At 26.2% G+C, this 19,178-nt stretch overlaps 1 protein-coding gene across 4 annotated transcripts in view; it reads left to right on the forward strand.

The window, feature by feature from the left end:
- Positions 1 to 13,706: 13,706 nt before the first annotated feature.
- Positions 13,707 to 19,178, forward strand: part of LOC117170698 (ryanodine receptor) — a 99,379-nt gene continuing 93,907 nt past the window's right edge. For all 4 annotated transcript variants that reach the window (XM_033357679.1, XM_033357678.1, XM_033357677.1 and 1 more), the window contains exon 1: positions 13,707 to 13,897. The gene's annotated coding sequence lies outside the window, so the exon portion shown is untranslated. The remainder of the gene's footprint in view (positions 13,898 to 19,178) is intronic.

A 19,178-nucleotide genomic window follows, 5' to 3' on the forward strand; every position in this document is an offset into this window, starting at 1 on the left:
GCAAAATTGTTGAATTTTCAACAAAATAATTAAATTTGTACCTAATTATAAATTTTTTATGGAACCAGACGAATTTTCGATGAAGCTATAATATTATATAAAAAAGGGATTTTATAGAAAAAGTATTTAAATTTGCTACCAAGAAAGATACATTATCAACAAAATTGTTTTATCCTTCAACAAAGAGGAATGATGTTAAACAAAACAGTTTCATTTTTAATTGAATATAATTGATGTTCAGCCGAAAAGATGAATTCTCAAAGAAAACGAAAAAAAAATACAAATTTTCAACAAAAAAATTTGCACTCAAAAAATAATGTAAAAAAGAATTGCTCAATGTTCAAGCTAAAAGGCTAATTTTCAACAAAATAGTTAAATTTTAAAAAAATTACTGGATTTTAAACAAAGTAATCAGATTTAAGACTAAATAATGACAATTTTAATAAAAAGCATAATTTCTCAACCGGAAATATAATAATTGTAGATTTTTCAACCAAAACAAATTCATTTTCAAAGAACAGTAGTTGTATTTTCTTGATAGGATTTATTATTTCATTTTGTATTTATGTGAAAAAACTTGATTAAGTTTTAGTGATTAAAAAACATTAGGTTAAAAACTGATAATTTCACTTTGAAAATAAAATTAATTTTTCACCCCTCAGCTTCTAAAATCAGAGTATACAATATTATAGGGAAAAAGGAGGAGTTTGGAAAAAATTTAATTACATGTATTCTTTTCTATCGCTATTGAAAATAAAAAACTCCCTACAGCTAGTAAAATAACAATTACGAGAAACAAAAATAAATTCGCTGAAATTATTTTATTAGATTTCTAACGCAATTTTCCATAATATCTAGCCCATTTTCACAGAAAGCTTTGGAGAAGCGGAAATCAAGATAGCTCTCCTCCCAAGAGAAAATGAATCTGTTTTCCAATTGCAACTTCTTTATCTTCTGTCAAAGCTTTGTCCTTTGCCGTTTGTCAAACGTAAAACTTGTTCAATTCATAATAACTTGCAAAGCGAATTTCCTTCTTTATATTCCTTGTTTAAATTATGATTTTGTTGGGTCGACCTGATTTTTATAATTTCAAATTTATATGGGTAATTATTCACAGACAGGGCACATTTTTGTCGAAGGGATAAATGATCAAAACTGTTGATTGTCTTTCGTACAAGATCGGGACAAATCCTTCTTTTAGATGTTCGAAGCATGATTCATAAAAAAAAATTATTTTATTGTCACTAATCACAATAAGAATAGATAACTAAAGCCGTTTCCAATTCCAGATTCCTGTTACTGACATGTTACCGACATCGAGACTATTCCACAGCTCAAGTAGGTCGTGCCCGTACTAAGTTTCAAGAATATTCTCAAAGGTTACTGATGACGTCATTTAATAAAATCGCGATTTCAAGGTAATTTATAATCTCAATTATCATAGTTATTGTTTTTATAATCCCAGTGGGCAAAAAATTTGGCGACGTCTTTACGACATCGTTACAACATCTTTACGACAACTTTACGACATCCTTGAAATCGCGATCTCATTAGATGACGTCATCAGTAACCTTTGAGAATATTCTTGAAACTTAGTATGGGCACGATCCACTTGAGCTGTGGAATAGGCTTGATGTCGGTAAAATGTCGGTAACAGGAATCTGGAATTATAAACGGCTTTAGTTATCTATTGTTATTGTGATTAGCGACAATAAAATAATTTTTTTTACTCTGAATCATGCTTCGAACATTTAAAAGAAGGATTTGTCCCGATCTTGTTCGTAAGACAATCAATAGTTTTGCTCATTTATCCCTTCGAAAAAATGTGCCCTGTCTGTGAATAATTACCCATATAAATTTTAAATTATAAAATTCAGGTCGACCCATCAAAATCATAATTTAAACAAGGAATATAAATAAGGAAATTCTCTTTGCAAGTTATTATGAATTGAACAAGTTTTACGTTTGACAAACGAGAAAGGACAGCTTTGACGGAAGATAAAGAAGTTGCAATTGCAAAACAGATTCATTTTCTCTTGGGAGGAGAGCTATCTTGATTTCCGCTTCTCCAAAGCTTTGTGTGAAAAGGGGCTAGATATTATGGAGAATTGCGTTAGAAATCTAATGAAATAATTTCAGAAAATTTATTTTTGTTTCTCGTAATTATTATTTTACTAGATGTGAGGACTTTTTATTTTTAATAGCGATCTAAAAAAATACATGTAATTACATTTTTTTCCAAACTCCTCTTTTTTTCCTATAATATTGTATACTCTGATTTTAAAAGCTTTGGGGTGAAAAATTAATTTTATTTTCGAAATGAAATTACCAATTTTTAAACAAATATTTTTTAGTTACTAAATATGAATCAAGTTTTTTCACTTAAATACAAAGTGAATTAATAAATCCTGTCAAGAAAATACAACTATTGTTCTTTGAAAATGAATTTGTTTTGGTTGAAAAATCTACATTTATTATATTTCCGTTTGAGAATTTATCTTATTTATTAAAATTGTTATTGTTTACTCTAAAATCTAATTACTTTGTTCAAAACCCAAAAAATGTTTTAAAAGCCATAATTTATGTTTACAACTTCAACTTTTTTTTGCAATTTTGTTTATTTTTAAACTTCTCTTTTTTCAGTATGAAATTGCATTTTTTTTTAGTGCAAATTTCTTTGTTGAAAATTGTTTTTTTTTGTTTTTGCTTTGAGAATTCATCTTTTCGGCTGAACATCAATTATATTTAATTAAAAATGAAACTGTTTTGTTTAACATCATTCCTCTTAGTTCAAGGATAAAACCATTTCGTTGATAATTTATTCTTCTTGGTAAAAAATTTAAATACTTTTTTTATAAAATCTCTTTTTTATCTAATATTATAGTTTCCTCAAAAATTCGTCTAGTTCCATAAAAAATTTATAATTAGGTACAAATTTAATTATTTTGTTGAAAATTCAACAATTTTTCCACAAATTCATCGTCTATGTTTGAAAATTCATTCTTTTTGTTTGAAAAATTACTTCCTTTATGGTAATTTATAATCTTGGGTTAAAGTTTCTAAAGTTTTATAAAAAATCCCTGGCTTTTACTTTAAAATTAAGCAATTTGCTAGGCATTTTTTTCTTTCTTGGCTGAAAACTCATCTCTTTTGTGGAAAATTAGATGCAAATAATACAGTTTTGATTTAGGTTGAAACCACTTTTCACTCTATTTTTAGTAGAAATAGCATCTTTCTTATATAAAAATTCTACTCTTTGAATGACAATTTAATAATAATTTTATTAAAAAGTCATCCTTTTTGTTGAAAATTCAACTGCGTCATGGAAGATTGACTTACTGCTCGAAACTTGTACACATAAATACAAACAATCTATTTAAACGACTTTTTTGATCAAATAAGAATGACTAAAGTTATAGCATTTTCAAAATCCAAAATACCGAACGAAAGTGGACATTTGAAGCCAAACAATTCGTTATATGGGACACAGTTAGGAGAAGAAAAAAAACGTTAATTTTTAAAGAACCTACAAGATATTCTAAACAACCTTTTGAATTTGGCGCAAAGAAATCGAAAATGCTTATTTAAATTACCCAAAAACTAATGCAAAAACAATAACTACATTTTGTGGTCAAATAAAGCAAGATACGAAAAGAGAGAAATTGACAAAATGTATGTACCTAGAAAAGTTCTACAAAATTGTCATGTATTACTATCTTATAGGATAAGGAATTTTTGTTTTATTCATAAAAAACAATATTGAACATAAAAAAATTAAATTTGTGACAAACGAAATAAGCTTCGAGAATAAAGGAGACAACATTTATTTAACCAAAGAAGATCTAAAAATGTGTTACAAATATTTTGTTGATATGAAGCACGGTTTTGGTTTTAGTCGTAAAAATTACCGCGAAGAGAAAATAATTAATTTTTTTGGAAAACAATTCAAGGTATGATCTGAGGAAAAGGTACGTAAAAAACGTATAATTTTTTATGACAAAAGTTTTGGTAATAATGTAGGTATCATAACGATGTCGTAAAGCCGTCGCCAAATTTTGTGCCCACTGGGATACTACAATAATTGAGATACTAAATAATATTGAAGTTCTTTTCGCAAATTTGTCATGCACAATTGCACAATATCATTTTATGACACCATCGGTAACCTTCGAGAATATTCCAGAAACTTAGGACGGACGCGAACCTCTTAAACTGAGGAGTGATCTCGATGTGGGTAATTTGTCAGGAAGAGGAATCTAAGATTAGAATCGGCCTTACTTATTTACTACGAAGAAATAACTTTGAATGCAGAAAAATGCTTTAAAGCAAGTCGACTAGGATGGTCCAAAAATGCATAAGATGTTTTTTCGATTTTCAGACAATTTTAAAACTTTTTAAAACGCACGACTTCTTCACTCTATTCTAAGAGAAAATTGCTATAAATAATAGTAAATTGTTTAAAAATTTTATATACGAATTTTAATATCAGTAAAAAGTAATATTTTTTCTATTAAAAAGAATTTATACTAAATAAATCGACAAAAAAATAATAATTAGCGCCAAAGCTCGATAAAGCCAACCTATGGGAGTGAAATCCAAAAATCAATTTTTGATTCGTATTGTAGGGCTAATTGTTATGAGAAATATAATAGTGTTAACTCGATACACCTTATACTGACGATTCTGTAAACAATTCACAATAACGTTTTTCTTATTATGGGAAATACGTGTTAAACTTCATGTTGCTTGCGGGACTTCTAAATATAATTTTTTTAACATCAATAAAAGCATTTATTTTTTTGTTTTAAAGGGATTTGTAAAGATTTTAAAGGCTTTAAGATATTGTTGGTTATTTTATAAGATTCCAAGGAATTTTTAACAGATTTTAATAATTTAAAGCGATCTCAAAGGAGTTTAAAGCTTTTTATGTATTAAAAAAAATCCAAGGAACTTTCAAGAGCTTCAGAAAACTATAAGTTATTAAAAAAGAATGAAAAGGATCAAAAATATTTCAGGTAAGTAAGGGTAAATGAGTGGGGGCAAGGTAGGGAGAATAAGGGGAATTGTGTCATAAAAAGTTAGGAAAAATGGAGTAGGGGAAGAAGAAGGAAAGCTTTAGTCCGTTGTACTTTTTCAAAAAATGGATGGGAAGTACGGGAAGTGAGCAGAAATTAAGGGAGAGTAAATAAGAGAAAATGAGAAAGGGTAAGGTACGAGAAATGAGGACAATTGTATAGAAATAAATTAGGGAAATAAGGGGAGAACTGTATTGATAAATAAGGAAAGTGGAATTAGGGGAAATGAGGGGAAAGAAAATAGAGAAAATTGCGTATAGTGCAAGATAATGCAGGGAGGGCGGTAGGGAAAATGAGAAGAAATTAGTGCGGAGAAGTAAGGCTTATAATTAGAAGCGAGGTTATGTAAGATTGAGGGAGTGAGCACTTAAATTGGGAAGTATAGACAGGAGAGTTCGGAAGAGGGAAGTGGAGTTTCAGTTCAGCGTACTTTTTTCCAAGAAAGGTACGCGAAATGAGAAGGATTTTGAGAATGAACATTTTGTAAAATTCACTATGAGGTGGTTAAGATAAATAAGAAGATGTAAGGTATTTGCAATCAGGGAAAGTGAGGGGTCATTAGGGGAGTTAATTGTGGGAATTAAAGGTAAATTATGTAGGGAATGTAGGGAAAATGATTAGAATTTAGGGCATTCTGGGGAGTGAAAGTGATGGCTGAGAGAGGGGAATAAAAGTATTAGCTCGAGTAGGAAAGAGAGTGAAAAGAATTAAAAAAAAGAAATTGGTTAAAGCTAAGCGTAAAGTGATGGTGGGAGAAGTATGAGGGGGGGGGGGATATCTGGTCGACTTTAGTTAACGTCCTAATACGCTACGAAACCCTTTAACTAATTTTTCTTGTTTATTGTTGATGATTTTATTGCATTCCATTTTTTAATTTATTATTTATTATTATTTAAAATAAAACTTTATAATGAATAATGTTATAATGATGCAAGAGTGCTAAAAATAATGATGTAACGCGAATGCTCTTAGAGGCGCTTTTTTGAGTGTTACTACATCTAACTCAAAATACAAAATCCTTTTTTTAAATTATGTTTAAATGTTCTTATTTAAAAGAATACTATTTTTTTAGAATTGCACACATAAATAATATTCCATTTTAAAAGAAAAAGCGAATAAGCCTTTTTTTAACTAAACTTTATCCAACAGATGGAAGAAATATTAATAAAAAAGACCTAAAGTTGCTTTTGATGAAATGGGTTTTAATGAAACAGCTTGCAATAAGGGATTGCTCGTTTTCCAGCAACGCATTCAAGTAGAATATGTGAATTAAATTGCAACTGAAGACGCTGTACCTACATCGAATTGTGCGAATGGGACTCTGAAGTATATAGCCTCTATTAAAATTTGATGGTACACTTAACAAATGTAGTACGCGGGTTACATAAGATATTTCTTCAGTTCTCGTACATTTACTCGGCTGGATTTTCCTTTAATTGTTTTCAATGAAATAAAACAAATTTATTTGCGAAATTCTGGAAAATTAAAAAAAGAATAATCCAGCGATCAAAATTTGAGAAGACACTTGTAACCCTTTATCAAGAAACATGAAATTTCTACCAAAACAGATCAATTTTCAAAAAGTTAGTTGACTTTTCTTTCAAAAAAGATTTTTTAGTCAAGAAACAAAAAAATTTTTTTTAAATTATAATTTAAAGAGAAATGTAATGCTTAATAAAAAATGAAAATTTTAAAGATTTATTTACTAGGTTCACTCTTGATTTGTTTCCACTGGCGGATCCAGAAGGGGGCGATCGGGGCGATCACCCCCCCCCCCCGAGCTCTAAGTTTTTATACTTATAACTTGAAATATATATTTTTTTTTTGCTTTTTTCGACTTATACGCCCCGATCGCCCCCTCCGAGACCAAGGCCTGGATCCGCCGCTGTTTGTTTCTAGGGTAATATAAATATATTTTTTCACAGATTCTCGAAAAAATACAATAATATTTTGAAACATTTCAGGTATCTCAAGTCAAAAATTTAAATCAAATTTTCCACAAGAAAGTTCATTTTTATTAAAACATTTAAAACCTCAACCAAAAAAAGATTAACATTTAAATATTTGTATTTTTAACAAAAAGATATTGAATATATTTCAAAAGAGACGGATTTCCTTTAAAAATGTTCGACTTTATAACACGAAAATATGAATTTTTAACAAACAGGCTTATTTTAAACTAACTGGTTACGCTTTCAACTATATAGTTTAATCTTAAATCTAAGAGATGAAATTTCTTCAAAATATATTAATTCTTTCCTGAAAAGACGAATTTTTAACTTAAATTATGAATCTTCGGCCAAAAAATGAAGTGTGAAGAAAGCTGAGGTTTCAACTGAAAAAATTTAATGTTAAATAATAAAAAGATGAATTCAACAGAAGAAGATGAATTTTTTACCAAACATTTTAATTTTTAACCCAAAAATATGAAATTTTAACAAAAATGCGACTTTCTGCTAAAAATATAAATTAGTCTCCATCAAAACAAAAAAATTTCATCCAAAATATTTACATTATCAACACCAAATATGAATTTAAAATAACTTAAATTCTCAACTGAAAGGGATGATTTTTTAACCATATAGATGAATGTTCTTCCAAGAGGATAATTTTTTGCACAAAAAGACCAATTTTCAAACTATAAATTGCTTTCAAAACTGGAAATTAATTTTAATCCAAAATTGAAAATTCTAAACGAAAGAAGTGAAATCTTTATCAATCAGTTCCACTTTCTAACCTTGTAATTAAATTGTGAACCAAAAAAGATGAATTCTCAACGAAATATGTATCAGTTGATTTTTCGACTAAAAATTTATATATATTTTTTTTATCAAAAAAGAGCTAAATTTATACAAATATGATGAATTATTTACAAAATAGTCCAATCCTAAACCAAAAGAGAATAATTTTGAAAGCAAGCAAGATTTTTTTAGTAAAAGGAGAACAGAAATTATAAGCTGAGAGGGGAAATAATTTCTAATAAAAAATAAGTTTTAGAAACCTTTTCATGTTTTAAAATATTTGTTATCTCTTCGAAACTTCTAAAGCTTCTGAATATCTTTTAAATGTACTCGAACTATTCTTAAAATTGCCTTAGATTTTTGTTTGATCATTTTGTAAATCTTTTTAAACATTTTTTAATCATTCCACATATTCTCTTAAAAATAATTTCTCAAAGGAAAATGCACTTCAAAATGCTTTAAAAATCTCCACATTTTCTTCAGAAATCTTCTAAAATCTACATTTTGCTAAAACCTTAATTAAATCCTTTCAAATTTAAAACGGTTTTTTAAATTTCAAAATATTCTTTAAGATTAATAAAATTTTTCCTTAAATTTTGAAAAAAATATTGCGCTGAAATCTTCCGAACTTTCTTTTTAAACTCCTCACAAATCTTCAAAATAATGTGACTTCAAGTGGCAGTTTTAAGTTCGCTCTCTTGAATTTTCTGGACATTTGTAAATCGCAATTTTCTAATAAGGATTTTTCATTCAAAAAATCTATTTCACAATTAAAAAATTCAAATTGAAATGAAATCGAAATTAAATTATATTTATCTATTATTGAAGATTACAAATTTCCTGTATCACCTAGGTAGTCAATCAAAAATTGTAAGCAAACAATTTTATTTAATGATAAAATTTATTTGCGAATATTACTAGACATTATTGATAAGAGAGAGAAAGAAAATTTAAAAAAAGTTGAATTCAGAACCTATCTTTTGTAAGATTTATAATTTGAACAATAATTTGTTGAAGGTTGAAGTACTTTGTTAAAAATTATTTGTTTGTTCGTTTGTCTGAAGATTTATCATTTTAGTTCAGAAATCACGTTGGTCAACAATGTAACTAGTTCATTAAAAAATTATTTTTTGTTGACAATTAATATTTTCGAATTGAAAAGAAAAACTGTTTCGTAAAAAATGCTTGTCTTTTGGAAAAACTTAACCTTGTTTGGTTGAAAATAAAACAAGATCAAAATGAATTTTTTTTTGGATTTGTATTCAACTATTTGGTTCGAAATGAGCTTTCTTTGAATTTATGGTCTGACATGTATGAAATCTTTGCACTCTTCTCTCTCGTCTTTTTTATTAATATTTTGTTTTTAACAAAATAAAACAAAATTTTCAAAAATCTACGAAAGATTACGAAACATAATGTAATAAAAGTTCTTTTCCGAAATTTTTAACTTATGAAATTGAATCATGAACCAGTAAAGTGAAAGATTATATTTTAAAATCGACTCAAAGAAACTCGATTTCACGCTATTTCAATTTGTTACAGCAATCATTCTTTGTTGCATTCACTTTATCGATCCGTATGCAAAAGAATAATATGCCTCTACCTCCAAGAGCAAAATAAAATAAGTTAAATAATAAAATATTCCTTAACCAAAAAATTTTGATTTTAAACCAGTTGTATTTTCAAGCAGAAAACATTACACATTTTTCAAAAAAGATAAATCTTCTACACGAAAGCTTAATTTTGTAACCCAAAAATATGAATTTTACACAAGAATATTAGTAAATTTGACTAATCAAGTAATAAAAAATCAAAATATTTGCTTTCAATTATTTTTTTATATTACTATTTATTTTTTATTTAGGTATATTATAATAATATAATTAGGTCTTTCTTTTCTGTTCTCTTCTGATGGATTCTACAACAATTTTTTGTATTTTTCTCTCTCAAACGTCAAGAGCAATATTTCAACCAATCCTATCTAATAAAATTGATGAATCAAAATTCTTAAAAATTTAATCGTTGAGTCTAGGTATTGAAGACATGATTGATTGCATACTGCACGAATATGACTTTAAGTGGCCCTTTTCAGCTTGTTCTTTTAAATTCTTAGGACTTTCGTAAATCGAAATTTTCTAAATGAGTAATTTTAATTCTAAAATTTGATTTCAAAACGATAGAATGAAAAATGTATACGATTGTTTAATAATGAGGGCCACAGTCCTGTTCTCAAATTTTTATAACCTGTTTGTAGAATGATAAAAGGATTCTATTCTAGCTTCTTGTCCATATTAATTGAATTCATTATGTTTCATATTTGTCATTGAATATAGGGTTTTTTCTGTAACATCGTTTTAATAAATATAAATTTTCAAAATTTCAAGCTTATTTATTTCAGGGGAAATCTTAAATGATTTTTGTTTTGATTTAAAAGTAATATTTTAAGCTTCAGAATTTGAAAAATATGTCGAAAAAGAATCTAAAATATCAAAAGACAATTTTGTTACTCTTCAAAAGATTTAAGGAAATTGTGCGAAAACTTAAACATAAAAAAAACTGACAAATCAGACAAGCAGTTTTGACTGAAAATTAATTTGATCACAGATACGTTTGAGCCCCGCTTTACCAGAGTTACTTTTTCCAATTTATAAAAAACTGTACTATTATTATTGAATTAAATAAAAGAAACAAGGAGGGATATGTGTAATGACAATAACACAAGAGATAACAATACGACATTTAATAATAAAAAATAACAATAGGGTTTATGTTACGATAAAAATATAATAGGACAATAACAAACAAAAAAAACTTAAGAGATGAAAAATAAAATTTAAGTTCATATCCATACATTAAAGATCAATATTATAAACAAAGAATTTAGTAGTTCTTTTTTAAACACATAACTGAATTTTCAAGTCCAGGCGACGATTTTTTTAAAAATCAGTTAAATTTTCAAATGGAACAGTTGAATTTTTGACAAATAAAAACTTTTTTAGCAAAAAAAGAATTTAAAAAAAATTTTAGCATTTTGGAAGAAATGATTCAATTCCAAACCTACAAAGATAAATTTTCAAACAAGAATATATTAATTTTATACCAAAACATGAATTTTCAACTAAAAAAAGAAATTCACAGTCAAAAGTGGAATAGTTAAATGTTCAGTTAAAATAAATACTTTTAAAAGAATGAACCATCAATGGCTTCAATTTAACGAAAAAAGAATTTTTTCAAATAATATTTCAATCATAAACCAAATATATAAATTATCAACAAACGAGAATAATTTTCTTCCAAATATCCAAAAGTTAAAAAAAAATAACGTTCTGTCAAATAATTGTATTTTGAACTTAAAAAGGAAAAAAATGTCTACCAAAAAGGGATTATTTCAGATAAAAAATGACTGAAATTAATCATTTAATCTGAATAATTTGAATAATTTTCAACCACATTTTTTTAAAATTTAAAAATGATAATTTTCACTCAAAAGCTTTTAGTTTTGACCCCCTCCCCCAATACTCTTTTATGTTGTCCGTAAAATGCACCAAAATATTGAATATATTAGTTTCCTATCAAATTCATGCTAAAACCGATATTTTTCAGAAGTTTTTCGACATGAATTCCTTGGTAATCGACAAGTAGCGAGTTTCTAAATGTTTTTTTTAAACAATAATTATTTATTTATGCAATTTTTTCTTCGTGTATGTCGTGAAGTTGATATGTTTCAAGAGTACTACTGCTTGTTTAACATATTTTGTAATCGATTAAAAATTCAGGTTTGTTTAAACAATGTTTGTCTTTGAAATATGAAAAAGTTATTATTATCTGGAACTATTGACAAAGTAACGAATATTAAGAGAAATATATTTTTTAAGAATATTTGGTAACTACTGAAAAGATTGCTTTTATTTAAACTTTTTTTCCCTATAAGGCGTCAAAAGCTATTAAAATCTGAAATTAATCACACAATTAACCAATTTTTAGGCGAAAAATTTATCTTTAAGCACTTTTAGTAACTGTTAAAGCAATTTCAGTTTTTTAAACAATTTTTCCCTTTAAATCGTATAAAGTTATTCTTTTCTGCAATTAATGACACAATTAATGAATTTTTAAAGGATAATTTTTTGTTGAGGATATATAACAATTATTTAAATAATTGATAATCATTGGCTTGCCCCTTTTCACAGGGGAGGTAGAGAGAGGTCTAGTTTTGTTGTTTCTATTAACATTGGTTAATTGTGTCAATATTTGCACAAAGAAATAACTTTTCACGAGTTGCAGGGAAGATCATTTTTAAACAAATAATAATTGTTTGAAAAATTGTTAAATATCCTTGAGAAAAAATATTGCTCTCAAAATTCGATAATCATGTGATAATTATTACTGATTAATATTAAATATTTAATAATATTAAAAAAATGGTTATTTAATATTTTATTGCAACTTGTGTCGTCTTTCCATAAATTTAGTTTGTTTATTTTTAAAGTTATTTTTTACAGTTCAAAGGATGAATACGCGTTCTAGCGTAAGGTGGTTGGAAGTAAATTTGTAGATATAATTTAGGCGAAAATATTTATTAAATAAAATATTGTTGCAGCTTGTGTCCTTTTTTCGAAAAGTTATATTTTTTTATTTGTAGGATATTCTTATAATAAGATTTAAATGAAATCTACTCGTCCTATCTAAACATTAACAATAACAAATTTGCAGATCCTTTTGGAGTGAAAAACTATCGCCTATTAACTTTTTTTTTCGTGCTTTGTCCCATTTTTCAGAAATTTCAATTTTTTCATTGTAAATGTTATTTTTTACTTTTAAAACAAAAACTAAGCTTTCTATGAAAAGATTATTTATGAAAAATTTAAATATGTTTTACTCTGTTTCGGAGGAGTAACTTTTGTCAATTCATTTTTTTCAAAGTTTGTGTCGTTTGTTCATAATTTAATTTTTTTTTGATGTTGTATTGTACAAATCAGACAAAAAAGACGTATTCTATCAAAAAATGATTATTAACGAATTGGTAGATATTTTGTTAGATGAACAACTTCTGTATTACTATTTTTTTCATAGCTTGTGTAAATTGATTGAAAAATTGAATTTTTGATGATTTATTGTGCTATAACAATTCGAATTTTTGATTTTTTGCATAAATTCAAAAAGTTGTTATAATATTCTCTCAGAGCTTTAAAAAATTAACTTTTTTATCATTTTTACTCTTTTTCATATCGTGCGTTTATTAGCTTAAAATTTTCGTTTTTGTTTTGAATTTCGTAAATACTATAACTTTAATAATTTTTTTTCTTAAAAAAATCTTATTGGGATAAATTCTCCCCCTTTCTAAGTTCTACGAACAACCGTATATATAATTTCTAAATCTTGAAAAATGGTCTGAAAAGTTTTGAAAATGCTTTAACTTTTCGAATTTTTATCGAAAATATCGGGCTAACGAACTTAACCTTAAGTTTCTGACATTAGAAGATTGTACTAAAGGCCAATCTAATAGATTAATTTTTTCAAAACGTAGACATTTAAAAAAACGGGGGAGGGGGCAGTCCAATTTTACACAAATCTAATACCTCCTCTGATGAAAATGTAAAAATAACAGATTTTATTTTTTCGGAAAACGAACAAATTGTAGTTCTCCCAAACAGGTAATAAATGGAAAATAGTTTCCAGAAAAAACCAGAAGGGGTTTAAAATTAAAAAATTAAAAAATGAGGAGCAGGGTGATTTAAATTTGGAAGACGTTACTGATTGTAAAACTTAAGTTTTCGACATGCAGGCGGGCGGCTCGAAACCAGAAATAGCCAAGAGCCACGGCCTGCTCTGTTCGAGGTCCCCGCGAATATGCCAGATCTCCTTTAGCTTGGACAGAAATTTTGCTCCCCAGCTATGATTATTCGACGCGTCGTCGCGCCGAGTTAACGACTCTTCCGGGAGGAGACGATAAAAAGCCTAAACGAATTTATTTTTTAAACGAAAAAGTATTTTCATGAAGTGAAGGTGGATTTGAATCTGAATCTGAATCTAAATCTGAATTTGAATTTGAATTTCAAATTGTAGGAGCTCAAGAAATCGAAGGTGAATTTACTACTCCTCTCTGGAAAAGAAAGGATTTATCGCGGACCTAAAGTGATCATTTTGTGTATGTGTGCTACTGTGGCATTTGCTGATTGCATTAATAAAAGTTTATGGTGTACCAAGCTCATAAAATTGCTCACCGGCTCCCCATGAAAGTGCAACCGTAACGTTTCCGGTAGATTGGTGTTCAGTGTCATCAGTGCTGGATCCATCCACGATCTTCGCTTTTCCGGAAATTCAGACAAATTCGATCATAATTTTCAACGGAAACTTCGAAATTTAATTTATGTGCTTCATTTTTTTTTCTACTTCATTTAGTTCCCATTAAAGATTTTAAATTCACAATTTTTAGATGATGATAAATTCTTTATTTTAAATTTATGGAATTTATCGGGAATCTTAAAAGATTTGTTTCGACCTACTTTCATATAAATAGAAAAGTATTCCCAACTAGAGAAAGACTAGAAATTATTTCAAAATCACATTTTTAAATGTCGGAAATATGAAAGAAAAGTTATTATGGCGAAAGTTCTAGATATTTCTCTATTTTTAAATGTTACTGACATCATCAATCGCGCGTTACGCGCGCGTGTAGTTTCCTCCTTCAAGAAAAAGAATAATTTTCAATACAAAATAAATGTTCAGTTAACTATGAATTTTTCTATTTTTATTTTGTTTATTTATTTTTAAAGTTTTATGAAAAATTTCTACAAATTAATCTTAAATAAATAATTAAATCTTCATAAAAAAAAATATTAACAGAAAATTTAAAAGTGAGCGTTTCAATCCAAAAGTATTTTAATACTTAAATAAATTTAACATTTTTAGAAATGCTTTAAATGTTAGGAAATTTTCTTGAGAAAATATTTTTTAAATTAAAAATTATCTAAAATTTTCTCAGAAAACTTAAGAATTTTACTTATTCCCTAGAAACCATATAATATTCTTGAAAAGATTGAATATTTGTTCACAAAATCTTCAAAAGCCTACATTTTTCCATTTTTTCTTGAACCTTCTCAAGATTTAAATTCTTTTAGCATTTTCAACCAAAAAAGATTCACTATGTTATAAAAAATGAATTTTAAAAATAAAGTTAAATTTTTTAACCTAAAAGTTCAAATTTTTAACAAGAAAAATGTGTTCGACCAATTAGTTGAATTTTCAATCAAACACATGTATTTTCTACGAAAAAGATTAATTTTCTATCTAAGCAGACAAATTTTAACTAAAATGATTAATTTTCAACATCAAACTAACTGTTTGATAAAATAGTTCAATTAATCACCAAGCATTTGTAAGTTCAATAAAAGTTTAGTTGAATCCTCAATCAAGAAGATGAATTTTTAAACAACAAAATTAATTTTTCTACTAAAAAAATGACAATTTTTATGCAAAATGGCAACATTTTTAACCAAACAGATTATTTGTAAACTAAAATAATGACTCTTCAATCCAAGAAGATAGTTAAACTAAAAAATGTTCTTTATTTAAAATTTAAAAACTTCAATTAATAAAAAAAGAATTTTTAACAAAATAATTAAATCCTCAGCCAATAAAGATTTTCATTTCAAACCAAATATTTGCAATTTAAATTTTTTTAAATTGGTATTTCTAGCACAAGACATGAATTTTAAAAACAAAAACAAAATTTTAAACGAGAAATGTAATAGTTGATATTTTAATACATACAATTTTAATTTTAAATGAAAAATAGTTAAAAAGTTTCCCAAAGATAAATTTTCTACAAAAATAGAAATTTGTTAACACTGAAACATGCATTTTTCAACAAAAAAGTACATTTTCAAATAATGAGTTCAATTTTCAACTAAGTACAAGAATTTTCTATCAAAAAGAATATTTTGTTATCAAAAAGACCAATTTTAACAAAATAATACATTTTCAACCAAACAAAAAGAAGCTTTTTAAAAATAGCTCAAATTAAAACCAAGTAGTTGCATTTACAACCAAAAAACAAAAATAATTCTCAACAGTAATAGTAGCAGCTGATATTTTAAACCGAAAGTATGTTTATTTTAAATGAAAAAGGTGAATTTTTGAAGCAAGAAGATAAATTGCAATCAGATATGTGGAATTTCAACATAGTAGTTTAACTATTAAACAATCAATTAAATTTTCAACCGAAAAAAGATAAATTATCCATATAAAATATAATTGCTGATGATTGAATTAAAAACTGTATTTGACTTTAAATAAAGAAGATTTGAATTCATTCAAAAATACCCATTTTCAATGAAATAGATGAATCTTCGGCCAAAAAAACTTTAAATTTAACCAAATTTTTTTAATTTAAATGAAAAAAAAATCAAAATATCACCAAAAGAGATAAGGTCTCAAAACAAAAAGACGGATTTTTAATCAATTTGTTGAATTTTCAACCAAAAAACATTTTCCAAAACAAACAAAAATGTAGGAAAATTACAATTTGAAGGAAAAAATCATTTTTAGTACAAAATTTTTAATGAATATTAATTTTTTTGTTTATTTACTTTGAAGTTATCAAAATATAATTTTCCTAGGTTTCTTGATAAATTTTTTTAAAAAATTGAAAGATTTCAGATATATCGAAACTACTAAATATCTTTTTAGCTAACTCGAATTATTTCTGAAATTGTTGAAAAAACTTCTGGCTTTATTTTTTATAAATTTAAAAATCTTTTGTAGTTTTTTATAACCTTTTAAAAATATTCTCTCACAATTAAGTTTCAAAAATAAATATTCTCTTTAAATATTAACAGGAATCTTACATATTTTTTAATTTTCAAAATGTAAGCATCCGAACCAGAAAGCAAAAACCCCTCGGGATTCGCCTCTAAAATATATAGGTGCGCCCTTTTTTAAACAACTTCTTGAAACATTACTTTTTTGTCAAATGTTCTAAACAAACTAACGGTTCGTAAAAAAATACCGTTTGATTTTTTTCGAAATATCTACGTGCGCCTTTTCCAAACCATTGTTTGAAGAATGAAATCATTTGTTAATCATGTCAAACTTTGCAAAGCATGATAAACAATCTAAGCGTTCAATACAAAAACCGAAAACATCCTTGGACTCGTTTTTGAAATATCTAAGTATCCTTTTTTTTATATGTTGTTAACAATTTTTCAAGCTCATTCGATATACTCGTGCATTTTCATTGCTCAAAATATGGTTTATTACTAATTATAAAGAAACCAAATTCAAAAAAAAACAACAGCACCTTTGGATTCGTCTCATTAATATCTAAGTAGGTGAATTCGTCTTCGAAATTTTACATAAATCTAAAGGTGTTTTTTGTTTTTGATTAAACGGTTAGTTCATCATGCTTGAGAAGGCTTGACATTATTAACAAATTATTTAATTGTTTAAAATATAGTTATTTTTTTCTGACGCTCAGTTTGGTTATAACAATTGTGTTACATCAAAAAGTAATGTAATTGTTTAAAATTAAAAAAAAAGAGTTTCACCCAGATATTTGGGAGACGATCCAAAGTTTTTATGGTTTTTCGTTTGGTCGCTTAGTTTGTTTATAATTTATTATAAATGTTTTGAATCCATATTAGTGGGACACTTCAGGATCGTCATTTTTTTAAGCAAAAACTTAAGACTGCTATTTTAAGTAAATATTTTTTAGAGCAAATATTTTACATTTTTCTTTTGTTCATAAGAAATATTTTCAGTTAAAAACAAAATATCATTGAAATTTATTAATTGTTCAAATTTAGTTACTTTCTAAAAATGTTTTAAACTTCCAAAAATTAAGTCAAAGTAATTTAATTTGGAATTCAAAGATTCTGTCACCCTCGATCTGCATTATAAATGAGAATTAAAATATAATAAAGCATAATAAACTCTATAAATACACGAAGGAAATCAATAATATGAATGTATGAAATTGTTTAATTGAAAAGGGACATTAATATCACATTACGAAACCTATACTCTAATTACTCTTTTCAAGTATTTTATTTACAGAAATATAGAAAAAAGGTTATTAATTATTTTTTAACGACATCGCCATGCTTCCTGAATTTATACAATTATTGATAAAGTGTCAAACTCTGTATTTCAAGAAATTTGTTCCAGTCTCTATTTTTAATTCAATTCTCTTTTATTATTTATCTAGATGTAATCACTCAGTATCCATTTCAAATATAGAATATTAATTATATTGGTAGTATATAGCAGTTGCAGTTCCCATAAGTAACTTCAATAATTTTCATTAATGTAATAAGCTCGGTACATTTTTAGAGGAGGTAGAGGAGAAGGATCAATTTCAAGAGAAATTAATCAATTTAAATAATATTTAATAAATCTTGTAATATTTCACACGGAAAAATGAATTTCACTGTCTTTAATAATTTGTTGTTTAAATTATGAAAATTGATATATTTTTTTGTGCACTTCAATACAAATTAAATAAAGAGAAGCCAATAAGAAAATCCAAGTGTTAATTTTTACTTTTTTATATTATTTATATTTATATTTAAAAAAAATAATAATTCACTGAAAGTTAAAATAATCAGTTTAAAAAATTACTATTTAAACTAAAGATTCATCGCTTTTGGTTGGAAATTGAACAAACTCCATTTCTAGAAACTTGATGTTCTTGTTTGAAAAAATCATCTTTTGGGATAAATGTTGAATTCTTTGGTTAAAAATTCATTTTTTTTTAAAGATCTATCATTTTAGTTGAAAATCCATTTTTTTTGTTGTTGCTGGAAATGTTACTAACTATTCATAAATTAACTTGTTCTAATTGAGGATTCAAATTTTTTGTTCAAAATTAATATTCTTTGGTTAAATATTGTTTATTTCAAAGTAAAATCTTTTATAGTTTGAATATCAGCTATTACATATTTTTTCAGAATATATATTTCCAGTTAAGAAAACACATACTTGGTCTAAATTAAAAACTACTTTTAAACCCTTTTTTTTTTAATTGAGATTTATAATTTTAGTTGAACATTCATAGTTTGGATCCAAAAGTGCACTGTTTTTGTAGAAAATTTATCTTTTTGGGAATAAAAATTAAAAATTTAGTATAGAAATTAAAATAATTGGTGAAAATTAACTTTTTTGTTAAAAATTCAACCATTCTGTTCAAAATTAAACTATTTTTCAGGTAAACTGTACTATTTGCTGGAAAACTCACTTTTTCTTTTTAAATCATACTTTCGAATTAAAAATTCAACTATTTTCCAGATAGTTCATTTTTTTGGGGTTTCAAAATTGAACATTTTCTTGATAATTGATTATGTTGTTGAAAATGCATCTTTTAGGT

The sequence above is a fragment of the Belonocnema kinseyi genome, chromosome 4 (genome assembly GCF_010883055.1).
Source record: "Belonocnema kinseyi isolate 2016_QV_RU_SX_M_011 chromosome 4, B_treatae_v1, whole genome shotgun sequence".
NCBI classification, from domain to species: Eukaryota; Metazoa; Arthropoda; class Insecta; order Hymenoptera; family Cynipidae; genus Belonocnema; species Belonocnema kinseyi.